This window comes from Microtus oregoni, unplaced genomic scaffold, assembly GCF_018167655.1.
Source record: "Microtus oregoni isolate MIOR12 unplaced genomic scaffold, Mior012 000001F_ref0000356, whole genome shotgun sequence".
NCBI lineage: Eukaryota > Metazoa > Chordata > Mammalia > Rodentia > Cricetidae > Microtus > Microtus oregoni.
In genome coordinates this window covers 646,625-662,890 of record NW_024543060.1, presented here as the reverse complement: position 1 = coordinate 662,890, position 16,266 = coordinate 646,625, and the positions used below count along the sequence as shown (strand labels likewise).

Genomic DNA, 16,266 nt, shown 5'->3' with positions numbered 1-16,266 from the left:
TGAGCTGGAGTTCTTATTCTTCTACTCCTATTATTCTTAGTGTTGGCCTTTTCATGGTAGCTCAGATTTCCTGAATGTTTTGTGTTAAGAATTTGTTGGATTTAATATTTTTTGACCAATGAGTATTTTCTTTATAGTATGTTCAGCACCTGAGATTCTTTCTTCTATCTCTTATATTCCCTTGGTTATACTTGTCTCTGTAGCTCCTGTTCATTTACCCAGATTTTCCATGTCCACAATTCCCTTGGTTTGTATTTTCTTTATTACATGTATTTCAGTCTTCAAGTCTTCAACTGTTTCTTTCACTTCTTTGATTGTTTTATCATGGGTATTTTTGGGTGTCTTTGAGGGATTTATTCATTTCTTCCAACTTTGTTTATCTTCTCTTCAATTTCTTTAAGGGAGTTTTTCACTTCCTCTTTAAAGGTATTCATCATTTTCATAAAGTTATGTTCAAAGTCGTTTTCTTCTACTTCTGGGTTAGAATGGTCAAGTCTTCCTTTTGTGTGTCTACTGGATTCTCGTGTTACCATGCTGTGTTTTAGGATATTGGAGGAATTTTTGCATAGGCACCTACCATCTCTTCCTTCAAATGAGGCCAGCAGTGTCTTGGCATCTTGGTCCAATTTTTGCTGTGGCTGTCTCGTAGGTCTCTTCAGTATTGGAGCAAGCTATGTTTCAGAATTCCACGGAGCTCGCAGGCTCTTGGGGCCCGTCAGTGTTGGAACAAACTGTGTTTTAGGGTTCCACAGAGCTTGCAGGTGAACAGGCACCACCTTGGATTTTCATTGTGGTAAAGAGGGTTGATGGAGGTCTCCCACATGCTAAGCCTCATTGGCAGGCCATTTGTTGGTGGGGCCAACACTCTGCTTCAGCCATAGGCAATGCCAAGGAAGTTATATTACAGTTTATATACTGTGAATAAAATAAACAAGAATTTGCTTTATTCCTTTTCAGAGGGCGGGCTTTTAGCATGCAGTGGAGCTTGATACATTGTCTGTGGGAACTCTGATGTTTCCTGTAAGGTACTACTACCATGGAATTGCTGCTTGGTCCCCATGTTTTTCCATGCTTCTCGCCCTAGAGATACAGTTCAGGGTGCATAACTACTGCAGGGGGCTTTGCAATAGCTCTTACCATGGGAGGTGATAGCTACTAATGCTGAACTTCTTTGCACTGCCCATTAGTGAAGGACCAGAAGCTAGAACTGAGGAGCTTCTGCAGCTTCCTCAGAAGCACTTAAGGAGAGTACACACCTTGACCCCTCTCTGGAGCTTTGCCAACCTATCAGTTTGAAATTCTTTGCAGGGGCCATTGTCCTTCGTCTGCTTGTGGTTTTGTTTTGTTTTAATTTTGCTATGCTGCAAAGGGCAGTCACCATAGACTTAGCTTCCTTGTGTCTGGAATTTTCATCTTCAATGGAATAAGGTCAACTCAAACCTTAGAGAAACTCTTTTCACTTCCATACAAGATGAGTATACTCACTTACAATTCTCCTACCACCACTAGTCCAGAGACAAAGCAACAGCAGCAACACTGTGCTACTGCTTTAACACTTCAGCTTGTGATATTGATTCTGGCTAAGATGTCTTATAGTGCTCAAGATCATAGGTGTTTTGTACACCAATTTATTATAAGTAGTAACTTTTGATAAGTTTGTCTCTATTTGAAACATACAAAGAAGTCTCAATTAAGAGTTATCTATATTTGTTTTCTATAAATCAATATTCGCTTTAAATTTTAAACTCATTTGGGGACAAAGTATATGTAGTAAAAAAAATATTGGCCTTGGCATTTAATGCTCTTATATTTTACAATTGATTATAACATATTTTGGTTTTCTACTTTATAGGTAGTCGAAGACTAAAAGATGAGGTCTCACTCAGGTAAGAATGTCTGGATTTTAAAATACACTGAGCATGTAGCGAATATAAAGTTTAGAAGCTGCCACCATGTTTTTCTCTGTGTAAGGCAGTTTCAGCTTCTTGATTATATGCTAATCAAAGCTGAATATTTATCTATGGAGAAGCATATAGTTTTAAATAACTGATTATTCCTCTGATACAGCATGAAATGCTATTAGGACTCCCTGTCTGTGGAGGTGATTCAGTGGGTAAAGTGCTGGCTGTGTATATGGGAAAATGGGAGACGGATTCCCAGGGTCTATATGAGGCCTGTTGGTCTTGTGTGCTTCTAAAATTCTGGTGAGGTTATGATGAGATTGCACGTGGACAGAGAGCATCTCCTGACATTTTCTGGATTGCTTGCCTGAGGTTTGCATTCATGAGTGAGAGATCCAGCTAGTAAACTAATGCTTAAGGTTAGGGTCAACTCCCAAGTCTATATTCCAATCACCACACCTACACACTGGCATGTATTTATCTTAAATCACACATACATAGAAATACACAGCATATAACATATTTTGCACATATATGTAAAAGGATCAATTTTCAAGTCATTAATCTTTTTCACTAATTTGTTTGTTTGAGTTGTCTGTGGGAAGAGTGTGAATAATATGGCAAGGTTCAAAACTCTCCAAGGCTTTGCTAAAGATTACCTCAGAATGGCCTTATAGACATGCTTCTGTCCAGCAGGTTAATAGCTTCCTTAATGAGTTACCCAACTGTGGTGATTCACAAGGTAGGTGAAGTCAGAAAAACAAACTGGTTAGTCCAGAGCTTACCAACCAGAAGCCCTGAAATTTGGAGCTCTTAGCTGTAGTTCGGATGGAGTAGAGCTGAGGGTACTGTATTGCTCTGCAGTGCCCTGTAAATACTCAAGACTTGTGCAGGAAGTACTGGCCATTGTGTATAAAGAGGATCCTCATAGATCAAGGTGGTTTTGGTGCATGCTTTTAATCCTAGCACTCAGAAAAACAGAGGCAGGCGGATCTGTGAGTTCAAGGCAAGCCTGGTTTACAAGAACCAGTTCCAGGACAGGCTTCAAAACTACAGAGAAACTCTGTCTCAAAAAACAAAACAAAACAAAAAAAAAGAATTTCATCATGTACTTGCGCACAGACTACCAATAAAGCAGCTTCAAATCACCAAAATATGGTGAATTCTGATATTGTTGGCAGCTTGAGGTTTAGATGTTTAGATTTTTCGATGTTTGATGTTTAGATCAAGATGTTGCTCCCGAAGCAATTTCTTGGGAGAGAGTGAGTGACTAAATGTAATGCCTAAAAAGTTTCTTGACAGAAAACAGGACAAGGTGCTGTAGGTTTAGGGGGAGAAATGAAATAGGAGCATTACGTACTTAGAGCATAAAACAGTCAGTTACTGCAACCATCAGAACAAAGTGTGTGGAAAAACCGCCATTCCCCTGTCTTGTGAGCTTGGATGTGTGTGCCTGAGTGTGTGTGTGTGTGTGTGTGTGTGTGTGTGTGTGTGTGTGTGTTGTTTTAATCAAGAGCTAAATTTTCTGTTATTCTCCATGAGGAAAGGTGGAAAGGAGAGCAGTCATTAATCATCACCAACTGTTGAAGAATGAATTCAGAATTATTTGGCTCGGCCTCTTTGCCCATGCCTTTAATCCCAGAATGTGGGAGGCAGGAGGCATAGATCTCTTTGATTTCAAGACAAACACGAAACATATAGTGTATTAAAAGTTAGCTGGAATACATAATGAGATCCTGTTTCAAAAAATGTTTTTGTAAATATGTAACGTAAGATGTATGAGGGACTCAAAAATAAAGAATTTATGTAATATGTAATATAAGATGTATTAGGGACTCAAAAATAAAGAATTTATAAACATGCTAAGTGTTTTTATATGGATAATTAAATGATGATCACTTTCAACATATGTCACAGTGAAGGAACAATGACAAGAGAGCCAGAGCAGAGAAAGAAAAAGTGTGTCACCTTCAACAAAGGTAAGAATTACTCCATCTGTCCTACCTTCCCCGAAGAAGAAGGAATAAGGAAGAGTAAAGATTTTTAGACCCCAAAAAGGAGTTAAGGAAAACAAGTATAAATCAAGCACTTTCAAGTGTGAAGTATTTTTGTCAAAACATTGCTTATTTCACTTTAATGCTGATATCTGTACAGCTTTTGAATAAATGAGAAAACATCTTTACACAGCACATGTCTTCCATAGTCACATTGCAGCAAATAGGATTGTCAGAAATACAGATTCTCCTTGAGTTTATGACAAATGCCTTGTATTTTGCACTGCATATCGCTAACACATCTCACTGCCACTAAAATAAAATTAAGTCACAAAAAACCTTAATCAATTATTTTCATTAACTAATTTCCTACCTTATGATGTTATTAAATCATCTGAGTTCTTAAATGTCTGTGAAAGTTCTCAGTTTGGAAAGTTTTGGCATACTGTATAATTGTTTTCTTTAGAAATCTCCTACTTTAGGGTGGAAGTGTTTCTTTTACAGTGAATGCATTGATTTTAGGAAGACTTAACAATCCTTATATGTTTACCTTTTCTTTCTTTTTCTTCTTCCTTTTTCTTGGTCCCTGCCTCCCCTCGTTCCTTCCACCCATCCCTAAATCAGTCCCTCCCTCCCTCCCTCCCTCCCTCCTTTCTTTCTTTCTTTCTTTCTTTCTTTGTTTGTTTCTTTCTTTTCTCTGAAGTGCTAGAGGTTGAACATAAGGCTTTGGGAGCATTGTAGGCAAGCACCCTACCCATTATCTCTGCCTTCTGTTTTTGTTAAAAAGAACATGGTAAGGGTGTATATCATTTCCATACTGCAAAGCATGATTCAAGAATAAAAACTGAAACAAGGAGCTGGAGAGATGGCTCAGAGGTGAAGAGCACTGGCAGCTCTTCCAGAGGTCCTGAGTTCAATTCCCAGCAACCACATGGTGGCTCACAATCATCTGTAATGAGATCTGGTGCCCTCTTCTGGCCTGCAGGAATATATGCAGACAAAACACTGTAGCTATAATAAATCTTAAAAAAATTGAAACAAAAAGCAAAGTGAAGAAAATGACATCATTCTGTATTTCAAATAATTATCTGCTTCTCCGTTGAGTCTGGAGAGACTTTGTGGCAGTGGCAGGAGCACCACGTAGTATTTACTTTCATCAGCTTTCATCACAGTGTCTGTCAGTGACAACCACACTAAGTAGAGAATGCAAAACCCTCTTCTCTCAAGAGGTAAGATGAAGAGAGTCAATATTATTGTGATGGAGACAGCTTTGTGTCACTGTATTATGAAGTTTGCTGTTCATGGCATCTGTGGTGGTGAGAACTGACTGAGGCCTCCTGCATAATAAGCATAGGCTTTCCTACTGAGCCGCAATCCCAGTCCACTAGTTGGTGGCTGAAATGGCTGTCCTGAGACATGGGGGAATGCTGAAAAGGCACACTAAGTTTCCTTGACTTTAAACAAGACAAAAATGAATGATTTCATTTCTTTTTTGGTTTGTTTATGATTATTTTAGGGGTTTTTTTGAGACAGGGTTTTTCTGTATGTATATTTGGAGCCTTCCCTTTAATGTATTCTCTACACAAGCTTGTCTTGAACTCCAATAGAGCCTCCTGCCTCTGTTTCCAAGCACTGGGATTAAAGGTGTGAGCCACCACTACCAGCCTCCAATGTTTCATTTCTAAAAGCAAACTGCAAGTGAACAGTGAAGGACTGAGTGAGTTTATTGTTTACATATGTGAACTTGTACAATGATCCTATATCAGAAGGAAGCCCATGGAATTTGCTGCTCCAGTCTCACAGCTTCTTCTCTGATGCTCTTGCACTTGAGGTCGAGCTTGGGGTTATTACTCCCAAGGGAGAGATCTTTCCAGTAATTCATTTCAGGGGAGATGATGCCTGCTATCATGAGCATCCTTTAAGCTGCATATAAGTCTGGGAACACAGATGGAACTAAGGATATTCCTTCCCCAAAAGGGATGAGGAGAGGAAGCTTGATGCCTGCCCTCCCTTGAGCTGTTATGTAAAGGTCTCTGTCCCTCTTCTCTTTCTTTCTGCCAGGTTTCATCCTGATACAAAAGACAGAAACAATACATATAGTCCCAGTGGTAGGAATTTGCCTGATAAAATGAACAATTTTAACTAAAAGGCTCAACAAGGTTCTTTGTTTCCTTGAAGAACAAAAATATGTATAGGCCCATGGATCTTGTTTTCCATTTTGAATCTGTTGTTTTGTTTGTGAGACACAGTTTTATTGTTATGTAGTTCTGGCTGTCTTGGGAATCACAGGGTGATTGTTTATTTTTAGGTATTGTGCTTGATAAGTTTAAGTCTTGTTTGATTTGAAATAAACAAAATGGATTAATTCTACATGAACAAATTTCCTAAAAAAGAGTATTTAGAATAGTCTAGATTAGTCTCAAAAATGGATACTATGTATCTAATCATTTTATATGTTATATTTCTCTAGCATTGTAACAAATTCATTTTGATTTTTTTAGAAGTACATTACAATACCAATAAGAAGCCTTTTTGCAGGTAAGGTCTAAGAATACAATAATACTAAGGAAATTCCAAGATAACAAGCCAATTATTGATTGTATTCTCAGATAGATACTGATTTATACACTCAATTTTTGCTTTGTCTTACAATCCCCATAGTATTATCAATGTATTTTAGCAAGAAATATTGTTGTTTTTAGATCGTGGACATGAGTTGTATACGCAACCATCATGTCCCAAGTACCAATTCTGCGTTTTGGAAAATGAGCCCACTGATGATAACCACACTCTCTATGTCCATCTGACACTTAGTGCCTTTTCAAATTTTTTCTGAAATCAGCTAGTGAACTAGATCTTCATCGCATTTGTCATTCTGAGAGCTGACAGGATTTGGGATCATTCTGCATTATCACACAGTGTTACAAGAAGCCAACAAATTACTTTCTTCCTTTGACACCATCTCCACATGCAGAGGCCCTTTTGTTCTGTGTAGGACCCTTTTATAGATGGTGGAAGATCCCATGCCTTCCTCCTACCACAGTGCTCCATCCATCACTTTTCCATTCCTTTGAGCTGTTTTCTACAGTAATGAAGTCTCTGGATCTCAGTAGATTATCTGGATGTAGAGAGCCAAACTGTGGCATGTTTACTCTTTATGTGTCTATAAAAGGGGCTTTGTCTTCCCCATCAGTAGGACATGAACATAGAGTAAAAGGCCCCTTCTGTCAGTGATCTGCTATCTCAGACACTGATTTGGCAGAAAATTAAAGGTGGTATGTCAAGCTAGTTCTGTGCTCATCTTAATTGATTACTTCCATAATAGAGGACAATTGTGTTATCATTTGTGGGAACATGTATCATAAAGCATTTGACACACATTAGTAAATTGCTTATTACTAATTATTTATTAATAAATTACTCCAAGTTAAAAGGTCCAAAGTGCAGATTCATAAATTACAGTAGCTACAACTGTTCAAAGACACACCTTGTAAAAATCATGTTCTATTCTACTAGGAATTCTAAACTGTCTCAAGCTAATAACCTGAAATTATCCACTGAGTTTTATTGTTGTTTGTTCATATTTTTATCTCATTAAGTTAATAACAATGCTCATTTGGCATAGAAACAGGCCAATTGTGGTTTCAAGATTCACTCATGAATGGACTACTAAGGGGCAGCTTGAGCATAGCCTAGGCCATGGTATCTTGTCAGAGTGCTAGCAGAAGCAGGAATCTATTCTATGGTCCACAAACAAACCTTGTGAGAGATAGCATCACAAGCATTGAGAGCTCACAAAGTAACCTGAGAGAGAGGGATTCTGTGATGCTCTAGGAGCAGATGATGACATGACAAATGGAATCGGGGTACTAATTACATTGAGCACAAGAGTGACCATCAGTTACTACAATTTTAAAAAATGTGCTGGAAAGAAACTACTGTCTTTGGTGTTCTCTCTCTCTCTCTCTGTCTCTCTTTCTCTATCTCTTTCTGTCTTTCTCTCTTTGTCTCCCTCATGTGTGTCTATGCTTTCGGTGGACTAATTTCTGTAGACTAAATCTTTCCTTTCTTTCACATGGGAAAAGTTTTAAAAAAGTGTCACCAAACCTAATCAACTGATTGAAGGACAAGTTAATGCTTGACTGTAAATCTCTAATGTATGTTAGGAAATCAAACATCAAATAATCAAAGCATTTGGTAAATGTTCTTGTATGAATATTAAGATATTACATTTTAAAATATGCAACAGCGGCATACGACCACCTGGAGAGCTGAAACCAATACTTAAGAAGTCTCTTCAGATCAGTGGAGGTAAGAGTAATCATGAATACTTTGCTGCTACTTACCTAGTTCCAATAGCAACTTAATTCATTCAAAAAAGGAACAAAGTAAATAAGATATAAACGTAATTTCATTTTTTAAAATTTGCCTCCTAATGTTCTTCACATTCAAAATTATTTCAGAAATGATTTTCTGAGAAATTTTAGTATCAAACTATATTATCTGAACCATGTTTATTTATTTAACATAGCCACTGATGCACACAGTATCTTTGTATAAATATAAGGACCTCTAACTAGTCCACAGTATGTGTCCTCTAGAGTTATGTGACAGCAATTTTGCTTGTTATAAAATGAATTTTTCTTTCATTTTTATAATAAATATATTACATTTTTGCTACATATATATTAGTGTCAATGAAAGGTGATCATGTAAAAAACAGAAATACAGTATTCAATTACTTTCATTAAGGATTTTGAGAACTAAATTAACTACATTTTATGGGTTTTGTTCCTTTCTGTAATTTCTCTACTTAGACATATTAGAAAATTCACATATGGTTTTATGTTTATCTTTAATTATCTGCTATTTAATCTGACTATTTCTTGGCATACGAAATAATAGGCTTGATCAACTTTTTTAAAAAATGGACTTTGAGTCCTGTAGGCAGTGCTGCGGATTAAACACTGCCATTCTAAGCATTCTAGACTAGCGCTCGCCCTAATGGCTATACCGCCAGCACCTTCTCCTTTGGTTTTATTAGTGGAGGATATGGTGATACTTGGTTTATATGCTGATAGACATAATTTCCAGAACAATTTGCCACAGTAGGAGGAAGGCTGAGAAAAGAGCATCATTCTGCAGGGGACAGCACTGACTGGTCCACTGAGTCTGGATAAGATTCTAAGAGTGGAAGGAACACTGCAGAGTTTGGGCTCTCCGCTGTCACCACAGTGTCTTTCACACCTGCTTTGCCTATAGAGAGCAGAGCATCAAGTGAATAGGAGTATGTGGAGTGTAGAGGGTCTGAAAGACTTTATTGAAAAGAGTCAGTATTATTGTAATGTGGGTGACTGTCCTTTACATTATTTCCACACTAAATTTCCTTTGTGGTGACGATGGTTGATGGAGGTCTCCCACATGCTAAGCCTCATTGGCAGTCCATTTGTTGGTGGGACAAATGCTTTGCCTCAGCCATAGGCAATGTCAAGGAGGTTATACTGCAGTTTCCATACTGTGAATGAAATAAGCAAAAATTTGCTTTATTCCTTTGTAGAGGGCAGGCTGTTCGCATGAAGTGAAAGCTGCTCACTTGAAGCTGTGTATGTGTGGACACAAACGTTTCCTGTGAGGTACTACTCCCATGGAATTGCTGCTTTTTCCCCATGTCTCTTTCATGCTTCTTGCCCTGGAGATACAGTTCAGGGTCATAACTACTGCAGGGGGCTTTCCCATAGCTCTTACCATGGGAGGTGATAGCAGCTAGTGCTGAGGTTCTTTGCACTGCCCATTAGCAAGGGACCAGAAGCTAGAATTGAGGGGCTTCTGCATCTTCCTCAGAAGCACTTGAGGAGAGTACACACAATGCCCTCTCTCTCTCTGTATGTAGCTTTGCCACCCTGGCATCTGGAAATTCTTTGCCCTTGGTCTACCTGTGTTTCTCAACTTTTGCTATGCTGCAAAGAGCAGTTCTCATAGACTTAGCTTCCCTGTGTCTGGAATTTTCATCGTCAACGAAATAAGTTCAACTTAATCTTTAGAGAGGCTCTTTTCACTTCCATGCAAGATGAGTATGCTCACTTGCAATTCTCCTAACACCACTAGTCCAGAGATAAATCCAGCAGCAGCAACACTGTGCTACCAATTAACACTTCAGCTTGTGATATTGATTCTGGTTAAGATGTCAGTTTCTCTGTTTGATAATGCTCATGATCATAGGTATTTTGTATACCAATTTATTATTAGTATCGACTTTTGATAAAATTGTCTCTGTATTTTAAACATACAAAGAAGTGTAAATTAAGAGTTATCCTTGTTTTTATTGTCTATAAATCAGTATTCACCTTGAAGGCTACACAGATTCAAAGTATATGTAGTAACAAAGCATTGGCCTTGGCATTCAATGCTCTTTTTTCTACAGTTGCTTATAACATATTTTGCTTTCTACTCTGTAGATAATGGAAGAAATCAAGACCAAATCCCACTCAGGTAAGAATGTCTGGATTTTAAATACAGTATGTAGAGAATATAAAGTTCAGAAGCTGGCACCAAGTTTTCCTCTGTGTAAGACAATTTTAGCTTCTTGATTATTCGCTAATGAAAGCTGAATTATGCCTCAGATACAGCGTGCAATGATGTTAGGACTCCCTGTCTGTGGCGGTGATTCAGCAGATAAAATGCTGGCTGTGCATATGGGAGAATGGGAGATGGATGCCCAGGGTCCACATGAGGCCTGTTGGTCTTGTGCGCTTCTAAAATCCTGGTGAGCTTTGGTGAGATTGCAGGTGGAGACAGAGCATACTCTCACATTTTTCTGGATGTCTTGCCTGGATTGCTAGCCTGGGGCTTGCATTCATGAATGAGATTCAGCCATATAACTAAGGCTGAGGGTGAGGGTCGACACCCAAGTCTGTACTCCAATCACCACACCTATACATTGGCATGTATTTATCTGAAATCATACATACTTACAAATACACTGCACATAACATGCAGTTACATATATGTAAAAATATTAGTTTTCAGGCTGTTAATCCTGTTTACTAGTATGTTTGGGACAAGGTGTTTGCTGGGAAGAGTGTGGGCAAAACTCTCCCAAACTTTGGTGAGAAAATCACCTCAGAATGGCCTTATAGACATGCTTCTGCTTAGCATGTTTATTTCCCTCTTAATGAGTTCCGCCTCGGTGGTGAATCCCTAGGTAGGTGGAAGTTACAAAAAGAAAGTGTTTGATCCAGAGTTTGTCAATCAGAAACCCTGAAATTAGGAACTTTTAGCTGTAGATCCGATGAATCAAAGCTGAGGGGACAGTGTTGCTCCCTAGTGTCCTATAAAATGACTCAGAAATACCCTTGAGTATAAAGAGTTTCAACATATGCATGTGGACACACTATAAAATCTTCAAGGCACCAAAATATGATGACTTCTGAGACTGATGGCAACTTAATGCTTAGACATAGAGTCCATTTCATGTTTTCCCAGAGCAACTCTTTGAAGAGAGTGCTATGAAATGAAATGCCTAATTTTTTTTTTTTTTTACAAAAAACAGGCCATGGTACATTAGGTTTAGGGGAACAAATGAAATAGGAGCATTAAGTGCTCAAAACCATCAGTTACTGCAACCATCATAACAAGTGTGTGCAAAACTCGCCATTTCCCCCTCTTATGTGATTGGATGTGTGTGTGTGTTGCATGTGTGTGTTGCATGTGTGCATGTGTCTGTGCCTGTTGCATGCTTTGCATATTTTTTTGTGCAGACATGAGGGAAAGAGGAGGATATTGGTGTCTTGCATCATTCTCTAACTTATCCACTTGACATAAGATCTCTGACTGACCCTGGAGCTGGTCTGGCAGCCAACAAGCCCAAATGGTAGCCTGTTCCACCCACAGTACTGGGGTACATGTGCATGTGTCCATGCCCAGTTTTTTATGTGGATGCTGAAGATTCAAACTCAGGTTGATTTGTGTTGGCAGCAAACATTCTTATTGACTGAGCCATCTCCCAAACCACTGGCTTTTTAAATTTTCATTTTTAAATAGAACTATGAGTGAGTCTTCACTGAATGTTACATAGATTGAGACAAGTTGAAACTGCCAAAGTAAAAACTTTTTAAAACCTGGGTCAACGTTGAATTACATAAATGCAAAAATATAGTGCACAGATAACAAATCTTTCAAGAGAGATGCTCTAAGGACCAAACTCACCCCTCACTGCATGCTTTTATTCTAAAGGCTCTCTGAAAACCCTCATGTTACAACAGAGGACACGGCCACCACCTCTGCTATTAAGGTAAAATTCTCCTTTGTGAAATTTGTTTCCTTATGAATTTTGTTAAAATGCAGCAGTACTCTACCTATCACAGTTTTATATGGAAATTTGGTCAGAGAAAAGTGTTTGGTATCAGTGAACCATCCTTTCTATAAATTCCAGTGAGCAGTAAGTCCTTGCAGATAGCGGTGGCTCAATAGGAGAATGAACTGGAAACACAGGGAGTGGAAGATTGAGTGCAGTTCTCATATATTAGAAGATGCCTGGTGCTTGATCAAGGATGGTTTGCAGAAATAGATACACATTAGACTGATTTTTAAAACAACTGTGATGATACATCTGAATACATTTTAGAGGGTCCGGTTATTGTAGTGGTCCAGGCATCACCCAGGTGCCTTTTCTCTCAGCATAATTGCAGGTAGGTTGTCTCTTCCCTTGGATAGTCCTATTTCAGGATCACAGATAAAAGCATCTCCTCCGTTTGTCTCTTTTCTTCTGTGTTTATATTAGCAAGAAATTTTGGAAATTTAGCTATTTGTAATCTGTTCAACCAAGTTTTCATTATGAAGAGATTACAGACTGTTTTCTATTTGATTCCACTAGGAGGATATTGACAACTCTTCCTCCAGGTGCACAGTAAGTATTTTTCCCCAATTAGCCAGCAATTGTAGATGTGAAGATTCAATTACCATATAGTAATACTTTGGTTTCTGGATATTTGCTCTGTACTTGACAATAATATACACTCTGATTCTTTGTATCATGTTTTTATTTATTTATTTTACTTTTTTTTATTCTTTAAGACAATCTTTTTTATTTTACATACCAACCCCAATTCCCTCTCCCTCCCTTCTGCCTGCTCTCCCAACACCCCACCACCCCACTCCACACTACCCCACTCCCCATTCATTCCTCATAGAGGATAAGGTCTCCCACGGGGAGTCAACAAAGTCTGTCATATTCCTTGAGGCAGGATTAAGGCTATCCTCCCTGTATCTAGGCTGAGTAGAGTATCCCTCCATAGGGAATGGGTTCCAAAAAGCCAGTTCACATACTAGGGGTAAATAAATACTGGACCCACTGCCAGTGGACTAACAAAACTGACCAAACCATATGACTGTCACCCACATTCAGAGGGCCTAGTTTGGTCCTGTGCCAGTTCCCTAGTTGTCAGTCAGGAGCCAGTGAGCTCCCACAACCTTGGGTCAGCTGTTTCTGCAGGGTTTTTTTTTTTCTATAATCAACCTCATATTTGATCACAAAGCAAATCTCAACAGATTAAAAAAAGTGGAAATAACCCCGTGTCTTATTGGATCACCTATGGGTTAAAGTTAGAATTCAACAAGACTAATTGCAAAAATTCTACGTATTCATGGAAACTGAACAATTCTCAACAGAATTACCCCTGGATCAAGGAAAAATAAAGGAAGCCTTCCTAGAATTTAATGAAAATGAATGCATGACATACCCAAATCTTTGGGATACTTTGAAAGCATTACTAACAGGAAAATTCATAGCACTAAGTGCCTACATAAAGAACCTGGAGAAATCTCACCCTAGCATCTTAACAACACACCTGAAAGCTCTAGAACAAAAAAGGGAGTCTCACCCAGGAGGAGTGGATACCAGGAAATTATCAATTTGAGGACTAAAATCAATAAAATAGAAACAAAGTAAATGAAACAAAGAGTCATTGGGACAAAGAAATGGGTTTTTGAGAAAATCAGCAAGATAGACAAACCCTTATTCAAACTAATCAAAAGAAAGAGAGACAAAATCCATATTAACAAAATCAGAAATGAAAAGGGGGACATAACATCAGACACTGAGGAAATCCAGAGAATTATCAGGTCATATTTCAAAAATCTGTATTTGAGAAAAGTGAAAAATGTAAAGGAAATGGACAATTTTCTTTTGTGTTTTAACCCTTCAGAAGGTATAAAGCAAACAGAAGAGCTCGCTCTGTTTGTATACCCTACTTAACATTACAAATGGCTAACAACTAGCTAGTTACCTTGAACCATCTAAATTCAACATTAGGAGAGACAGGGGCAGACTTGACATAATTATGACACTTAATAAAACCATTAGTAACTGTAATTTTAATATTGTCAGAACCAAACTCAAATGCTCTTTCTTTTAAGCCTAATCCAACTTGGTTTCTGAATTAATATTAGCTATTATGTATGATCAAAGTGAGTCATTGGTCAAGGGAGGTCTTAGCAGGGAGACAGATCTCAAGTGATTTTAATAAACAGACATTCAGTTGCCAGACATCTTCCAAGATTTCAGTGAAAAATCATTAGCATATAAATTGACATGATTAATACAAATGCAAATTTTAGACTAATGTCAAAATTTTAGTTTGATACAGAAAGTAAATGGTAATGTGATGAGTGTGGCAACCATGGAGTGTTCCCCTTGGCGTGAAGGGACCAACATCTTGGATATGCAAAGGATTAGAATACAAACCACAATATACAAACCACAATGTCACTAATAGAAATGAGATCTTAGCACAGAAACATTGCGAGACCCTGTCTCACCCAGTGAAAGCAGAGAGCTGCCTCCTGAAAGTTATCCTATGCCCTTCACACACACACACACACACACACACACACACACACACACACACACACGTGCACGCACACATGTATGCATGCACGTATACACACACGCACTAGCATAGCACAAACAGGCATATTAATTCAAGCACACAAGCAAACACACACTCCAATAGTAATTTTTAGGATGATACAATATTGATTATTCAGATAATAAATGGTATCTATATATTCATTGGCACTCCTGTTGTGTAACTAACATATAAGGAAAATATTTTCAGGGTCTTCTCTGTCATCTTCAGTGTTTCTAACTTCCATGTGACATGTGTCCTGGAAAACTATACTTGTACCATGTGGCCCTTTCATTCCCTTTTTATAACTGGCTTAAGCATATTTAGTTAATGATGAAGCAATGAGTGAAACATATGGCGTGTGAAAATGTGTCTAAGGCTCACAAATCTCTAGCTTTGATGTGTTCACGCTCATCATTCTCAAGGAAACCAAATGCACTGAACATTTTCACATGATGCCCTTGAGCAGTTCGGACACACATGTAGTATGTTACTTCCTCATCTGTTTTCCTTTACAAACAATGCTTCTCAAGCTATTTTGTTTACCATCTCCACGTTACATTGTTTGATCATGTTGAGTAAGCTCTGGAACGTTTGAGTATTTCACATAAGTAGCACAAATCCTCCTCAAACCTGGTACAGAAAGGTAAACATAGACTGCTAAGTTAGGAGTCTCCCTGAGATGTCATGAATGATTAAGGCCTAGCATCATTATTTGTAATTGGAATAAAAGTTGGGGAGGCTCTCCTTCTGACAAACAGCATCAAATGCATTTTCAAAACTGGCACTTCCTAAATATATTTATTTATTTATTTATTTATTTATTTATTAAAGATTTCTGCCTCCTCCCCGCCACCGCCTCCCATTTCCCTCCCCCTCCCCCAGTCAAGTCCCCCTCTCTCGTCTGTCCGAAGAGCAATCAGGGTTCCCTGCCCTGTGGGAAGTCCAAGGACCACCCACCTCCATGCAGGTCTAGTAAGGCACATGGTTCCAATGGGATACATACAATTTCATCACCACCGTGATTGAGGCCGGCAGGCATGGTGCTGTAGCAGCAGCTGAGAGTTACATTTAAATCTATACAAGGAACCAAGAGCTCACTAGAAATGGTACCAGTCTTCTGAAACCCAAGACCACACAACTCCTCCAACAAGGCCACACCCCCTATCCTTCCCCCCAAATAGTTCCACTACCTGGAAACCAACATTCAAATATATGAGCCCATGAGTCTGTTCTCATTCAAGCCACCACAGAGATGCTGGAACAGGCCATTGCATTCATCAGCCATATATAAAAACAGTCATAGCTAAGGAGTAAGAGTTTGGATGGCATCTCCCAGAACCCTTCCTTCAGCCCCATAGTTTCCATGTGCTGTGGGAAGTGGCACACTTTATTCATGCATTTCAAAAGTCACCCTCACTATTCTGTTATCCCGGGAACCTAATGGGCAATTGTGAAAGCCATGGG

The 16,266-nt window shown here is 38.6% G+C and overlaps 1 long non-coding RNA gene across 1 annotated transcript; it reads left to right on the top strand.

Moving 5' to 3' along the window:
• Window positions 1-3,835: 3,835 nt before the first annotated feature.
• On the top strand, window positions 3,836-12,792 carry LOC121461262. The gene is made up of 5 exons (XR_005976172.1): window positions 3,836-3,880; window positions 8,145-8,206; window positions 10,351-10,384; window positions 12,128-12,185; window positions 12,768-12,792. It is a non-coding gene; the product is annotated as an uncharacterized LOC121461262 (long non-coding RNA).
• The last annotated feature ends 3,474 nt before the right edge of the window (window positions 12,793-16,266 follow it).